This window comes from Lynx rufus, unplaced genomic scaffold, assembly GCF_022079265.1.
Source record: "Lynx rufus isolate CCGP_SWC_20201006 ecotype Redwood Valley unplaced genomic scaffold, mLynRuf1.p SCAF_3, whole genome shotgun sequence".
NCBI lineage: Eukaryota > Metazoa > Chordata > Mammalia > Carnivora > Felidae > Lynx > Lynx rufus.
Genome location: NW_025814845.1, coordinates 11,590,682 through 11,607,460, shown reverse-complemented (window position 1 = coordinate 11,607,460; position 16,779 = coordinate 11,590,682).

Here is a 16,779-nt window from a genome sequence, read left to right as displayed (position 1 = left end):
ACAGTAAAAAGTTTAGTGATTGCTGGGGCTGGGAGACAGAGAGGGATGAATAGGAGGATTTTTAGAGTGGTGTCACCATTCTGTATCATACTGTAATGGTGGATACATGTCATTGTTAATTTGTCAAAACCCATAAGCGACCTAACACCAAAAATGAACCCCAATATAAACGATAGACTTGGAATAATAATAATGTATCAATGTAGGTTCTTCGATGGTAACAAATGTACTACTCTGGTGGGGAATGCTGATAGTGGGGGATGTTGTATATGGAAACTCTATACTTTCTCCTCAATTTTGCTAAGAATCTAAAGTTACCCTAAACATAGCGTCTATTTAAAAGGGGGGGAGGAAGGATATGACTGATATGGAAGACATTACAACTTTTATGTATTCTTTTATGTATTCCAAGGCAATATGCAACAATATTTATCCAAAAAGAAATAAAAGAACTTAATAGAAAAATACATAGAACAATTTGAACAGGATACCAAAAAGTTATTTAATGTTAAGATTAAAAATCAAACTGAGCTCAGGTTTTTTAGCTCAGTTTTTTTCAAACTTTAAAGAAACTGCTAGTTCCTATATGGTAGTTACCATATAGAAGAAAGGAATAAGGACACATTTGAGTATTAAAATGGACACCTATAGGAGGCAGATTATAAGAAATTATTTTCTTCTTTCTCATTTAGTGTTTTTTAAAATCGTTACACAATTAATACACATAATTATTCATTTTATGTAAAATAATGAACACACATTTTTTAGACTAAAGTGTATAAATAGATACATTTGGCTTATAGTCTGTGACCCAAATATTAAAAAAAAAAAACCATGGCATAAATTCCTGTGTCAAAAAAAAATTATCTTGATGAGAAGTGGATATTAAAGCGTAAAGAGAAATGGAGAATAAAAACAAGTGTCCAAACAATCTACCCGGAAGGGTAATGCACATGTAATTAAAAAATTCATGCAAAATGTTGTGTGCTATTAGTAATATCCGCTTTTCTCGTGGACAGGTTATGATCTGTGAGGGCATGGGTCAGGTATCCTCAGGTCTGTATCTCAGTAAGGAAAGTAAAGGTAGGGATTTGGTTTGTTTCTTCCTCCAGCATATCCTTGGACCTGTAATAGCTTCCAGCATATTGCAGGCCCAAGGTAGAAAGGTAAATATTTCTTGAATGATTAGTTATTTAGTAAAGAATACATGAGTGCACACACACACACACACACACACAAACGTATAATTTCAAAATTATATTTCAAACTTTATTAGAAACTTCATTTATATAGTCTTCACTTATATAGTCTACCTTAGGATGTTTCTGCTTGCTTTATTTGCCTATTTTTTTTCCACTTTTTTTAAGTTTATTTATTTTTGACAGAGAGAGACAGAGCATGAGTGGGGGGAGGGGCAGAGAGAGGGAGACACAGAATCAGAAGTAGGCTCCAGGCTCCAAGCTGTCAGCACAGAGCCTGATGCAGGGCTCGAACACGCGGACCATGAGATGGTTACCCAAGCTGAAGTCGGACACTCAACCAACTGAGCCACCCAGGTGCCCGATTATTTCTTTTTTCAATGTTTACTTATTTATCTGGAGAGGCGGAGGGGAGAGAAAGAGAGAGAGAGGGAGAGAGACAGAGAGAGAAGATGGGGGGGGGGAGAAAGAGAGAGAGAGAGAGAGAGAGAGAGAGAGAGAGAGTCCCAAGCAGGCTCCACACTCTCAGGGCAGAGCCCCATGTGGGGCTCAATCTTACGAGTCATGAGATCATGACCCGAGACAAAATCAAGAGTTGGACCCTTAACTGACTTATTTGCTTATTCTAATTGTGCTAGTCATTACTGCCGATCACCAAATATTTCTGGCTCCCTGTCTTCCAGGCACATGGCAGGGCTCCAGTTCCCAGGCCCCTTGAGGCTAGATGTGGTCACTTCTGTCCAATGAGCTACGGACAGAAATGACAGGTGCTGAAGTATTTCATTTTGAATGCAAGCTACTTTAAAACTCTTTTAGGGGCGCCTGAGTGGCTCAGTCGGTTAAGCGTCTGACTTCAGCTCAGGTCATTCTCAGGTCATGATCTCACAGTTCATGAGTTGGAGCCCCACATCAGGCTCTGTGCTGACAGCTAGGAGCCTGGAGCCTGCTTCAGATTCTGTGTCTCCCTCTGTCTGTCCCTCCCCCACTTGCACTCTGTCTCTTGCTCGGTCTCAAACATAAACAAACAGTAAAAAAAAAACAAAAAAACCTCGTTTATCTATCTGTCATGGTAACATGCAATGCTCAAGATGATAGTGTTTCATAGTCAGGCGATGTGTACAGAGCTCTGAGGTCACCTGCAATGGACTGCAGAATGAGCAAAAAGCTAAACCTTTGTCATTGTAGATCATGATGACATTGAGATGATTTTTTGCTACAGAATATACTAGTCCATCCTGATTGATGTGCTCACTCATCAGTAAAAAAATATTTTAATTACCATTACTTTATAACAAGTTTTAATATCTAGTTTGATACATTATGCTTAGTATTCCTCTTTTTCATTATTTTCCTAGCTACTACCCCATGTTTATTTTCAATGAAATTGATTTGTGTTTTACTTTGGGTTGTATTGAGTTTATAGATGAATTTGGGTGAATTCAAACTTTTACTATATTGAGTGTTGCAATACAAGAGTGCTCAATTACTTAAAACTTCACTTATGCTCAACAGAATTTTTAAAAAATTTTGTCTTCCTATAAATAATACTTATTTCAGTCCATTCCTAGGCAGTTCATCTTTTGTTTTATATCACTCTTGTATATGGGAACTTTCTAGTATGATTTTTATTTGGTTATTGTTTTTATATAGAAAAAACATTAATGTTTATATATCAATTTTTGAACTACCTAAATAAATTCCCTTAATTTTTCTTATATTTTCTGTTTTTATTTTCATTTTCATGTTTCTAAAATGTGTAGAAACATGAAGGATATTAATTTTACCTCCTCTTTTGACATATTTATACCAGCATCATTTTTAAAAAGTCATATTAGGTAGGAAATATTTATACAACAAAAGAGTGGAGAATAAGAGACCATAAAATAAAGTTCTAAATCATATGGCACTAACTGTTAGTGGTATAAATAGTTTTGAAATTAAAATGAAGTATTACCACAACTTAGAAGGTCATTATGTTGGGAAAAAGTAATTTTCCATAAGAAATACTCGAAGCTATATAATTGCAAAAGTATTTTACTGCTGCAAAACAACAGTGAAATGAGGTATTAAAATCTGTACATTTCACTAGTTTTGATGTTGGCCATAGTCAGCAATATGTTTCCCCACTTATGCAGGCAGACCCTAACACGCCCAACTGAGTATTTCCACATGGTTTCTGCAAATTGTTGTATTTAAGATTTGTTGCAATTAATATTTAGGTCTGCTTCTTAAGTCCAAACATTACAGGCATGTAGGCAAATTTCTCCCTGCAAATTCTGCAAATGTCAGGGCTATACCAACTCCTGCTTTGTTTCCTTTGGTCTAAATCTCTTTCTTCTTATTATTCGTTTCTCTGACATCATATCTCTTACAAAATTATTTATGCTCTGGTAGTACCTGACCCTTGGTGAACATATTTCAGTATTTTAGCTCCATTCCCATTTCTTGTGCTCAGAAAATGAGTGATATTTGTGAGCAAGTGAATTTGTCGTTGTTTTTATTGACAAACAGACCTAAGGTCTGGAATTGAGAAATGAATCTTGTGTGTGAGCGAACATTCCTAAATTACAACACTTTGTATTCCCAGTAGTTGGTTCTTCCAGCCCACAGTTCCCTTCCTCGGGGTGGTTTGAAACTTTAGGGGGTGTTTCTTATTCTCATAATGAGGTGGAGAAGAGTTGCTGGCTTTTATTGGGTATGGTCAGAAATGCCAAATATCTTGCAATACAAAGTAAAGAATTAAATTGCTCCTTTAAACCAAAATCAAAATCAAATAGAATACACAAAAAATAGTTGAAACAGCCTACATCCTTAAAGCTGCTTCCCCACCAAGGAAATAAAGGGCATTTTTGCTCAAGATCTGATTCTTGCTTCCCAGGTAGCCCCATGTGCTTCTCCCAGACATACAGTGGTAGGACTGTACTTTCCACTTCCTTTCAATTTAAGCTTAGTTTATGGTTTGTTTGGGCCACTGAAATGTGAGAGGAAGTGATATGTGTCACCTGCAGGTAGAAGCCTTAAAAATAATTTTCCAAGTTTCTTTTTTTCCATTCTCCACATGGTAGAAGTAGGTGTCAAAATAAGACTCTGATATCCTGGGCCCCTGAGAGAATACATGATGCCTCCGAAGAGCCATATTGTGCCCATAATGTGAACAAGAAACTAACACCGATCGTATTAACTCACCAAGAATGTGAGGTTGCTTGTTATTGCCTCAGATCCTAGCCTACCCTGATTGATGCTTCCCCTTTGGACAATAGGAGTCAAAGCAACTCTCTGTACCTCTTATGGACTGTATTATATCTGCCCCAAATTCACAGACTGAAGCCCTGACCCCAATGTGTCTGTATTTGGAGACAGGGATTTTAGAGAGGTAGTTTAGGTGAAACAAGGTCATGAGGGGGGGGCCCTAATCCAATTGGACTGGTGTCCTTGTAAGAAGAAGAGATGCCAGGAATACACACACACACAGAGGAAAAGCCACATGTGGCCATGTGAAGACACAGTAAGAAGGCAGTGATCTGCAAGCCAACTAGAGAGGCCTCAGGAGAAACCACACCTGCCAACACTTTTGATCTTGGAATTCCAGCCTCCAGAATTATGCTCGAATAAATGTCTGTTGGTTAAGCCCCTCAGCCTGTGGTGTTCTGTTATGTCTTAGCAAATATAGTGCCAGTTCTGCCATCTTCATAATGGCCTTTTTCAATTTCTTTTAATTACATACTCAGCTTCCACCAACCAACCTTGTCCTGATCTTAAACCAAGCCCAGGGTCCCCGACTGTCACTCTAGCCTCCTGTTTACATGGGGGAAATGCTTTAGAGTTTCCTTTGAAATGACAGTCAGTCTTACAACTTGGGTTTGAATCCCAGCTCTCCAGCATGTTGCATCTATGTTTTAATCCCAGCTCTTATCTCAAACCCATTGTGAGTCCTTGGAAAAATTCCTTTGTTTCTCTGTGTCTGTTAGCTCATCTTTAAAATGATGGCCTACAGGGGCACCTGGGTGGCTCAGTCGGTTAAGCATCCAACTTTGGTTTAGGTCATGATCTCACAGTTTGTGGGTTCGAGCCCCATGTCGGGCTCTGTGCCGACAGCTCAGAGCCTAGAGCCTGCTTCAGATTCTCTCTCTCTCTCTCTCTCTCTCTCTCAAAAATAAATATAAAAAAAATAAAATAAAATGATGAGCTACAACTTAATAGAGCTATCAGAATCTATCTCATAGTGTTATAGGAGGATATAGTAAGATAATGAAAAAACACTTAAGATCAGGCTTTATTTATAGGGCACATCTAAATGAATATAAATTTTTGTTATTATAACCTCTAGATTGAAAGGCATTCCATTATGCATTGACTAAATCAGGAAAAGTCTTGCTTGATAAATTGGTTGGCTCTAGAGAAGCAAGTAAAGGCCTTGCGTGACCCTGGAAGGAACGTCTCATTAAATGTGGTAGCCTAGATGCCTCCCTTGTCTTTAGTCCAGTCCTGGCCCCGATAAACCTTGCAAACTTTGTGCCTCATCTGCCAAGTTCCTTTTCCATTATCAGCCTCTATAGCAAGTGAGCGGAGGGCCCTACTAGAGGAATGGGTGTTTTTAGGATACTAGTTCCAACACCGTCTCTGCCAACAATGTAGTAGCAAGATTCTCATACACCCTATACTCTATCCCAGTCAATTTATAAAGCAGTCCAAAACGCTTCTAGTCTTGCAAACAACAGTGATGACAAATTAAAGTTCAATGGGCAATTTACTCTAAAAATCAAATAACTTGTAAGAACATTTAGAAATGCATGAAAGAGACAGACAAGGCAGGGTTTGGTAGCAAAATGCTACCAGATACTTTATTTGAATTTTATAACAAGAAAATAAAGGCCAGAGATGTGTTCCTTTTCACACTAAAGGAAATAGCTTCTATCAGCTAGAAGATCAGCTCCAATAACTTCGAGGATCTATTTGGCTTTATTAGGTCTGTTGCCATTGTGATGGGCTAAGAAGTTTCTTTTGAAGAAAAGTAATTACTGTACCAGAGCCCCTAGTCAAAGAAATGCAATTGTGTTTTAAAAACCCACTTGCTCAGCACAATTTAGGCTCTCTGTGCCTTTCCATAAGCTGGATCGATAGCTAGCAGATATATAGATCTCCACGATGGTTAGGACTTAAATCTTCTCACTTACATTTTATAGTGATACTACAATGAAAGAAAAACCAGTGTGCAAAACGTATTTACCAAGAACCTAAATAGTACTTTATCACATTCACAAAGGAGTCACTAAAGTATCGTGGGAGTGTTAAGCAGAAAAGTATAGGAAAGAATATTTGTTGAACATGTACCTTTGGCCAGGCACTGCAAAATGTGATAATTTGACTTGCATGATTTGAATGATACGATTCTCATTAACACCCACAAAAGTGTGGGTGGATAATGCCTGAATCACCCTCAACAGGATACATGAAACTAAAAGGAAAGAGGAGAAATCTGAACCACTGTCAAACAATTACCTAGCTATATTTAGTGAAAGTTTTAAAAATTGATGTTTGTCTGAAATCCCTATGATGTATTCCTTGCAACTGGCAATATCTCTATCTAGATGTGCAGTAAGTTGTATATGGTCTGAACAAGTGTTCTGTTTTCCTAAGTGACCCCACCTTCTTCCTAAAGTCCCTTTGAACAACACCTGCTTGCCTGTTATGAAAAGATATTGAAATCAGATAGATGCACTCGAGATCATCACGGTAAAATTTTGGGGCCCAGAGTGGGCAACATCTTTTCCTGAATGGCACTTGACAAGTTTTATTTCTGATGTGCTCTCCCTAGAATTGTTGCTTTCTAAAGTGAGGGCCACCAGACACAATTTACAAAAAAATTTTCAAGAAGAACAATCATTTCCTCAATGTTGGAAGGTTTATGTGGGCTGAGTGCTGACTTTCCTTCCAACCAACTCAGTGAACCCCCCTAAGCAGGAATCTTTATTTAAAACATTAATGCAGGACAAATTCAGCTTAACATAACCTGAAGTATTAACTCTCGTAATTCTGAAACGGGGAATACAAATTAAAAGTAAAGTGATATCTTCTCTAATGTTGTGCTTTAGCAGGCTTTCATTTGAGGGGGAAAAAAAATCCATCTGGCCTTAATAAAGGTTTGTGCTTTCCAGGGTCTTGGGGTATATTGTTTCTTTTACATTTTTACAGTAAGGGCTAATTTTTAGTGCTATGGAACTAAATTTTTTTTAATTTTTTTTGAAAGAGGTCAGTCTTATTGATTCCATAAGTCTTCATTAAAAAATAAATGAATAAGCGCTGAGCATCTCCTCTGAGACAGTGTGATAAGTCCTATGCCAGAGAGAAGCGAGATGTGCATGCTAGAGAGAACCCGCATGTTAGGCAAAGCTCCCTGGAGGACAGGGACCTGGGTCAAATTTTGGAAACCGTCAGCAATTACCAAGATGAAGAATGGGAGGAATAACTCTGCAAGCAGAATGAGAAGTGAATGCAAATCGCATTACTGAGGTCCGATTATGATGCATTTCCATCTAAATCCTGTACGTTCTCAGATGCCTCACAAGCATCCTTCACCGGCAGCCTGCACATGTGCACCTCCATCTGGATTCCCCATCTCGGGCAATGGCACCAGGAGTAACTCTTTCTCCACATCAAAAAGCATGAGTTAAACTGGACTCCTCCCTCTTATTGTATTTAACTACAATGGTAAAGGAATCACCAAATGTTCTCTGTTTCATCTGCTAGGTGTTTCTTTAAGCTTTTACTTCCTCATCTCCAGATATATTTACTTATTTAAATGCCTTTTTCTCTTTCATCTGCACAACTGCTATTACCAGCTGTTTAAAAATAATTATCTACCTTTTAAATTACACAGTTACTGACAGTTGTAGTAAGGTATATACCTAATGCTGGGGATCAGATGATGAGTTCAGCATGGCCACAGACTCCAACAAGATGGTATCTAGTGAAAGAAGTAGAGACATAAAGAGAACGTTCTAACAAGATATTTTAAAGAAATGCACAGAAAACATATGAGTAATAGAGAAGGATGGAAAGCCTTCCAGATGGATTAAAATCCTGTAGGGAGATTTCAAGGATGAAAAGGAAATGCCATAGAGAAAAATATTGCAGCACAAAAGGCAGAAGTAGCAAAGATACAAGATACTATGAGTTATACTCAATGTTGCTGAAACTTCACATTTTGGGAGTAGGAAATGATGAGAGGTGAAGATACAGGGCAAAGCAGGGACCAAGTTAGGCAGCATCTTGTTTCAAGTTAAGTAACAACAACTGTAATAGTATCACTTAGTGAATGCCTAATACTGCACTCCCCTATATGATTATACACTTTTGTATTTCATCAAAAGAACTTTATTTGGAAAAGATATTATTTCCACTTTACAGATTTACAAGCCAAGGCTCAGAGGGAATCTAAGCTGCTGAAGGATTCTGATGCACTCAAATTCAAATTCAAATATGATCTAAAACTGTATTCTTCTTTCTCATTTCTGCCTTCCCCCAAAGTTTCTTTAATTTATTAACAGTTGCTTTTGCTTCTACTTCCATATTTCTCCCTTCAATTACACCCAGTCACCAAGGGATTATGTCATTCTGTTAGCTTTGGATGATTCTTATTTGCCTTCTCTAGAAGGTTCACACTTCTTCAAGTGGCTTTCAGGCTTATGTTTTCCTCCTCCTTTATCTCAATTTCTCTACACCCATCTTCCACCTTAGAGGTACCAGCTCTTGAATTTTCCTGAACATGTCTCTATATCACTGTGTGTGCTGTTTCAGCTTCCTCAAGTGCCTTCTTCTACTTTATATCTTCCTAGATCCCTGGAAAATACGTATTTATTCCCCAGCACTCTGGAGGAAGCAAAACCCGATGTTAGTTTCTTTCACAAAGATACATCTTCAAAAACTGAGGATTCACTTTCAAAATATGTAAGAATGACTACAAAGACATGGAAATGAATACGACATTTAGCCAAAGATCATATAAGAAATGTAACCTTCTATAAAGTCATCAAGGTAACTGAATGAGGGAGTATAATAAAAAGATGTATTTTTCTTTCACTGCTCCAGAAGGAAACTATCATCATTCCCACTGATGTATGCCTGCCTCTGAATTTTCTAGCCTGTGTTTTATAATGTAGGTACTTAGAAAGATAACATGTATGGCCTAGCCAAGGGCACTATACAAATCAAAGCGTGACCCATCCATTTCTGTTCTGTCATACGGAGATTGCAAAGGGTGTACTTTTCATGTTCCACATCATTAGCAGAGCCTAACACCAGATTCAGCTGCATGATGTCTATGCCTGAAGGTGGACAAAGGAATTGAGATATTCAAAGATGTGTGTGTATGGACAGCTGAGTCACAGGTGTGATGTCATTTATCCTATCCCTCAACACCCATTCAGTGAGAACTTACTACGTTCCACATTACCTTGAATAGACATATAAGACCATAATAAAACTCATGATCTTGCTGGGGAGACAGAACATAATACATGGGAAAAAATAATAATATAAAACAGATAATACAACACATTTCATTCCACAGGAGAAGATCCTAAAATAAGCCGTTGAAGATAGCTTGTGAGTGATGGAAAGAGCACCGGAGTCAGAAGTTTGGGTTCTTTCTCCAACTCTGACACACGGTATCTCTATGATATACAAGTTACCTGAGTTCTTGGATTTTTGAGTTCAGGTAAATGCATTTGTTATGCCAACTTCACCAGGCTTTGGAAAGAATCAAATGAAAGTGTTTCCAAGAGTACAAAAGAATACACAGAAGTATAGCGCAAGATAATTGCCATGCTAGAAACAATATTTTAGTGAATCATCTACTCAGAAGTTTCTATATGTTTACTCTTCTTCATTCACCTTCAAGTTGGGTGCTTCTCAGACTTTCTTATTAATCACTCAATTAAATCCTGTTTTTAATCCAATAATTATTTGTTGAAAACTATTATATGCCAGTCACTCTTTGCAGTGCTGGAGACTCAATCGTGGACAGGTCACATAGCTGTATCATGCAGAAACTGTCTGGCAAATAGCGATTGCTCAATAAGTGTTAGTTTTGCATTAAAAAAAATGGACTCTGCATTTGTTAAGGACATAGAAACTATTAAAAGTGAAGAAAAGATCTGCATGATTTAAAAGTTGCCTGGAGAGTGTAAAGTTTTTTTGGTTTTTTTTTTATTGCTGTGACAAAGATTTACACTCCAAAATATGTAACAGTTGCTTGAAGGGGCTCCTGTGTGCCTCAGTCAGTTAAGCGTCTGAGTTTTGATCTCAGCTCAGGTCATGATCTCACGTTCATGGGACTGAGCCTCACATATGGCTTCTCTCTGACAGTGTGGAGCCTGCTTGGGATTCTCTCTCGTCCTCTCTCTGCCCATCCCACACACTCGCACATGCTCTGTCTCAGTCAAAATAAATAAACTTAAAAAAAAGAACTGATTTTTTTGGTAGTAGATTAATTATTAATTAATTCCCAAACTTTAATAATTAATTCCCAAACTTTAACAGCTGAAAGACAAAGGACAGGAGTTGGCAGTCCACACCAGAGACGGGATAAATAACAGTGAAACCTTGACAATCTTTGGTCTCATTAATAAAAATTATGTACGTATACACACATACATGTATATATATATATACATGTATGTGTGTATATATGTGTGCACACACACATATATATATATACATGTATGTGTGTATATATGTGTGCACACATACATATATATATAATAGTTATATAAATATAACCTAATAATGGTGTATTTCTATTACTGCACAACAATATGTCTACAATGCAGTAGCTTAAAACAATACATACTTATTGTATCACAGTTTCTGTGGGATAGAAATTGTCATGGCTGAGCTGAGGCAGCTGGACCCTCTCCTGGGGTCTCACAAGGCTGCGGTCAAAGAGTCAGCTAGCACTGGGGTCTCATCTGAGGCTTGCTTGGAAAATCCAAGCTCACTTGAGTTGGTGGTAGATCCGTTCTTTGTGGTTGTGCTCTTACCTCCTAGAGGCCACACACTGTTCCTTGCCATATGGAACTCCCCAACATAGCTGATTGCTGCCTCAAAGCCAGCAAGGGACAGATTAGCAAGATGGGCATTATAAAATAACATAATCATGCACACATAATCACATATATTCCATCACCTTTGTCATATTCTATCATTTCAAAGTAAATGAAGGGCCACCACCACACATAAAGGGAAGGAATTACAGAAGACTGTGAGTAACAGAAGGTACAGATCACGGGGCCCACCTTAAGATTCTGTCTGCTAAAAGCACATCAGGAAATATACCCCAAGGAAGTAATTCAACATAAAAAAATACCTAGGCAATAATGTTTATTGGTGTATTGTATATTATTTCTGATAACTGAAAGCAGTTTCAACTCATAAATAAGGGCAAGAAGAAAAAAAGGATATAAATGGCTACACTCTTGCAAATTAATCTGACTGTACATTATGTATCTTAGACACGAAAATTAAGAGATTTACACATATATAATTGAAAAAATAAAAATGCAACAATACAGGGGAAGTGAAGACAGAATATTCAATACGAGATCATAGCAACTAGACAAAATTTATCTGAATAAATATTTAGAGTAGGAGAGGCTACAATATTTAGGAATGATTTTTATCACTTTTGCAAGAGTTTGGCTATTGTTTAGCATCCTTAAAAAACAAAAGAAAATAATTTACAAAAACACAATATCATTAAAATATAGAAAACAAAAAATAAATTGTAGAAAAGATTTTTTAAAACTCTACAGTGTAAGGGGCATCTGGCTGGCTCAGTCAGCGGAGCACGTAATTCTTGATCTCAGGATTGTGAGTTTGAGCCACACGCTGGGTATAGAGATTGCTCAAAACAAAACAAAACAAAACAAAACAAAAACCCACCATTACAGTGTGTTTTTAAAAAATATCACAAAATTGACAAAATTCTAATTAAGACAAAAAGAGAAAATGAAAAAGCAATTATTAGGAGTGAAAAATGAAGCATAATCATACATTCAAAAGAGTTTAAAATATTTAAACACAAATATTGTGTGCAAAATTAGGGAAACTAATTGGAATATTTGAAGAAAAATGAATGACTATCTAGTGAAGTATAAATTATCAAAATTGATCCCAAAGAGAGTAGAGAACTTAAATAGACAAATAACTATAGAAAAGATGGTGGAATAAATTAAGTATTTTACCATTTATAAAGGTATGAGCCTAGATTCTTTTATTAGAATTATATGGATGAGTTCTATATAATCTTTAAATTTAATTTTTTGCTTAATACATGTAAACTAGCGCTATTAAAACCTTTTTCAGATTATAAAAGATTGAAAGCTCCTCATTCCGTTTTTAGAAATTAATGAAACAATATTTTAACATCAAGGTAAAAAAGATATCAAAAACTTTACACCAATCACATTCTGAATAATAATGCCCAGTTTCTAAATTAGAAATTAGAAATTGGGAAATCAGTGTACCTTCCACTCAATTTTGCTGTGAACCTAATATCGCTCTAAAAAGTAAGTTCTAAGAAAAGTTGAACCCTATTTTTAAAGTAATAATACAGCATAATCAAATTAAATTATTCAAAGAACGTGAGGATCTCTGTGTATACTGTAGAGTACATTAAATCAATATACTGAAAAGAAAAAATAAATTCTTAGCATAATATATTTAAAAATGAATTCGATACAATTGATATATTGATGCAATTCATCATTTGTAATCAAAGTTATTAGGTAAAGAGGGGACAAAATACTATTCAAACAAACAGAAAAGACCATTCTAACTAATTAGATGCAATGTCATTTCCATTAAAATTAGGAATAAGACATTATAATTCTACATTACTATAGGGACACTAGTTAGTAAGTCAAAAATAAAGTTATGTATCTAAGTCCACTGACTGTTGAAAAAGAAAATCATCTCTCTTTATAGATATGTTTGCACAACTAGAATCATCAAAACAATCTAGTGTAAACAAAACAACACACATGCATACAAACACACACAAAGATGAACTATCAAAATTAGAGACTGATAGATACTCCAAGTATATTTCTGCTGTCAACCAGATAGAATGAAAAATGAAGAAAAATTCTGTTTATAAAAGTGGTGTTAAATGACACAATACTTATAAGACTCTCAGATGAAGGAAATAGTAAATGTTCATTGAAATGTATAATCTAAAACCTGAAAATATAGAGTAACAACCATGTATTTCAATAGGAAAATCATAATCTACAAAAGTGTAAATCTTTCCATTATTATAAGAGAAATGTATTATAAATAAGAATACCAACTTATCATTTTAGAATTGGATATGATGATTGTGAAGTCCATTTGAAAGGATATATATCTGATATGGCAAACAAAACAAAGCAAAACAAACCAAAAGGAATAGGGAAGGAAATTTGTCTGAGTCTATACCGAAACTTACAATAAATCCATTATAGAGAAGTAATATACCAACTGAATAGATATATAGACAACTGGATGGTCAGAATCACTAGTTCAACATAGATCCACCTGGGAAAGTATGACTGAATATATGACAAGTTATAGCACAGTAAGGTAGCAAAATGGAGGGTTATGTCATGGCCAACACAAGCAGCAAGCCATCAGTAAGAAAATAAAGCATAGGCCACATAAAATAAGATAATTTAAAAAATAAATTTCTTACAGATAATTTAAAGTAAGATTGTGTAATAAAATAATTATGTTACATAAATATATTTAAATTAAAAGTCATAGTAAATAATGATGTCCATATACATTTGATAAATTTATACATATATTTAAGATAATTATTTAAACAAAATTTAGGAGGGCTCCTATAACTTTTTTGGGGAAAGAATAAACCCACCAAAGTGAGAGAAGGCCCAGATATCACAACCAAAAATGGACATAATAAGAATTTCATGACAGAATCAAATAAAATAAAATATTTGCAACTCATATGATAGGTAAATGACTGCTATCTCAAATATATGTAAAACTCTCGGCGCCTGGGTGGGTCAGTCAGTTAAGCGGCTGACTTCGGCTCAGGTCATGATCTCATAGTTCCTGAGTTCAAGCCCCGTGTCGGACTCTGCGCTGACAGCTCAGAGCATGGAGTTTGCTTCAGATTCTGTGTCTCCTTCTCTCTCTGTCCCTTCCCTGCTCATGTTCTCTCTCTCTCTCTCTCTCTCTCTCTCTCTCTCGCTCAAAAATAAGTAACCAAAAGAAAAAAAAAAACTCTCCCTTAATGATAAGAAAAAATGAAAAATCAGGAAATTATATGAATAGGCAGTTCACACAGTAAGAAATCCAAATGGACAATAAACACAGAGATTATCAGCCTCACTGGCAGTTGGAAGCTTAAGACATAATGAAAAACCGTATTTCACCTCTCAAATTAAAAAATAATGTAAAGTAAAATAAAGCCTCATCCTAGTAACTAGACCTGGTAAACAGGCAGCCACATGGCTGGTAGTAAGAATGTGAGTCGCTACTGCATTTTGGAGAATGATGTGTCAACATATTAATTAAAAACCTGAGTCCGACAGCCTTTACATTTCACTTTGGTTTTAAGTATTGCAGAATGAAAGCTCATATATGCAAAGAAATATGTACAACGACACCTACTGCGGTATTGGGTGGTGTGGGTGGGGGGAGAGTGGTGCTGGCCAAAAAGCCAACAAGTAGGAAGAAAGAGAAAAACACTGCAAGAAATCTAAATGTTGGTTAACTGACAGTTCGGTGCATGAAATATTATGCAATATTTTAAAATAATGAATTAGTTTTGTATTTATTGACCTAAAGAGATGTCCATGTTATAGTACTAAGGGAGTAAAGCAAGACGAAAAGGAATGTGTATACAGAAAACTACAAAACCCTTATATGTGTGTATCTGAGCTTCCATGAGCAGGGAGTTAGACCTGGTACCATATCCATCAGGGTGTTAACATCGGTCACTGTACGTCAGGCCACATGGGGACGGGTGGGGGTTGAATTGCCTCAATAGTTGTAATGAGCTAAATTTTTTAATATTTGAGAAAAGAATAGTAAAGTTTAAAAGAAAAATGCACAGGTAGTTTAGAAGAGGCAACAGTGTTTACAGATTTGCCAAGTTTGAGATTCACAGTCACGATGTCCTGTTGCCATTGCTGGTAATCTATTTCTGTTCAGTTCTTAGTGTTACATTTGATTAAAAATGTAAGAGCTATACAAGGACCTGGCTGAATGTGAGATGGAATGTGGAGAGAGAAATGTAAGCTAACTGCCCATCCCTTAAATGTTGGGATTCGTCGGCCTTCTGTCCCAGACCCTCTTCAATTGGCTGGTGACAGATGGAATTGCAACGTATTAGAATTGCTTGCTACTTTCTGGTCCCCCCTAAATACTTAATAAGGGCCTCACATGGCCAGGGACAATGGCTGTATTATTTACTCCTTCTCCCTGACTATAATTAGTATCTGTAAACTAGTAGGTATTCAACAGATATGTGCTCAATTGTGGGAAGAAAGAAGGATAAAGGGGAAAAAGTGGAAAGATCCAAGATACTTAGCATAGCCCCTGTCACATGAATGATTTTTACAGAACATTGTCACCCCCACAGCCCTTTCTCACTCCCGTCTTCCTGCCCCCATTCCCTTAGTCCAGCACACGGCTCATTTTCCTGATTTGGATACCATAGCCAAGCAACAAAAAGGTTATCCAGTGATTCATCAATTCCTCACCTCCCATGCTTAGCTTTTCTGGCTACATTTCAGCCCCTGGTGGGAGATCCACAGCCTTTGGCTATGCTTGCCGAATGGCCAAAGTGCACATCTGGATTGAGCATTTCATTTTCAATCCAAACCTGGTTGTATTAACGCTCTGTCATACTTAATATATACTGGGCAACATGTAGTCTGCTAGACCTGTACTCACTGGAAAAAGACAAAGCATGACATTGTTGAGGTCATACCAGCAGGGGGTATAATTCTTTGTAAAGCTATATAATATGTTCCAAATATACTGCAGCTGTTGATAAGTTTTATTGCATTTGCAGTTAGGGACCTTATTATATTTGCAGCAAAGATTTATTATATTTACTTTTATTACTTTAGCAGTTTGGGATATTTTCATATTTGTCATGAATGTATTCCATTTATGCTCATTGAGTTTATATCTTAAGTTTGCTACATGAGCAGGCTATGAATAATTTCACCTGTTGTCATTATACTTGCAGTCAATTTTCATTACCACTCTGCTAATATTTCACAGTATTTGCAGGTGCTGCATATTACATTAGTGGTTTGAGTGTTTTAAAGTCATCAGTAATGGGGCAGTGCAACCAGCTGAAGAAAGGGCACAGACCTATCAAATGCTCAAACTCCTGGCAGATGGAGGGAAATATGTTGGGCTAAGGAAGTTGGCCATGACAACTAGACTCATTTTAGGGACCTGTGTCCAAAGGACCTTAGTCTGACGTGCTGAGGCTCAAACTTCAAATTATCTATATCTTATTGCTTCAAATTTCCAATATTCTTCCACTGATTAACTAAAT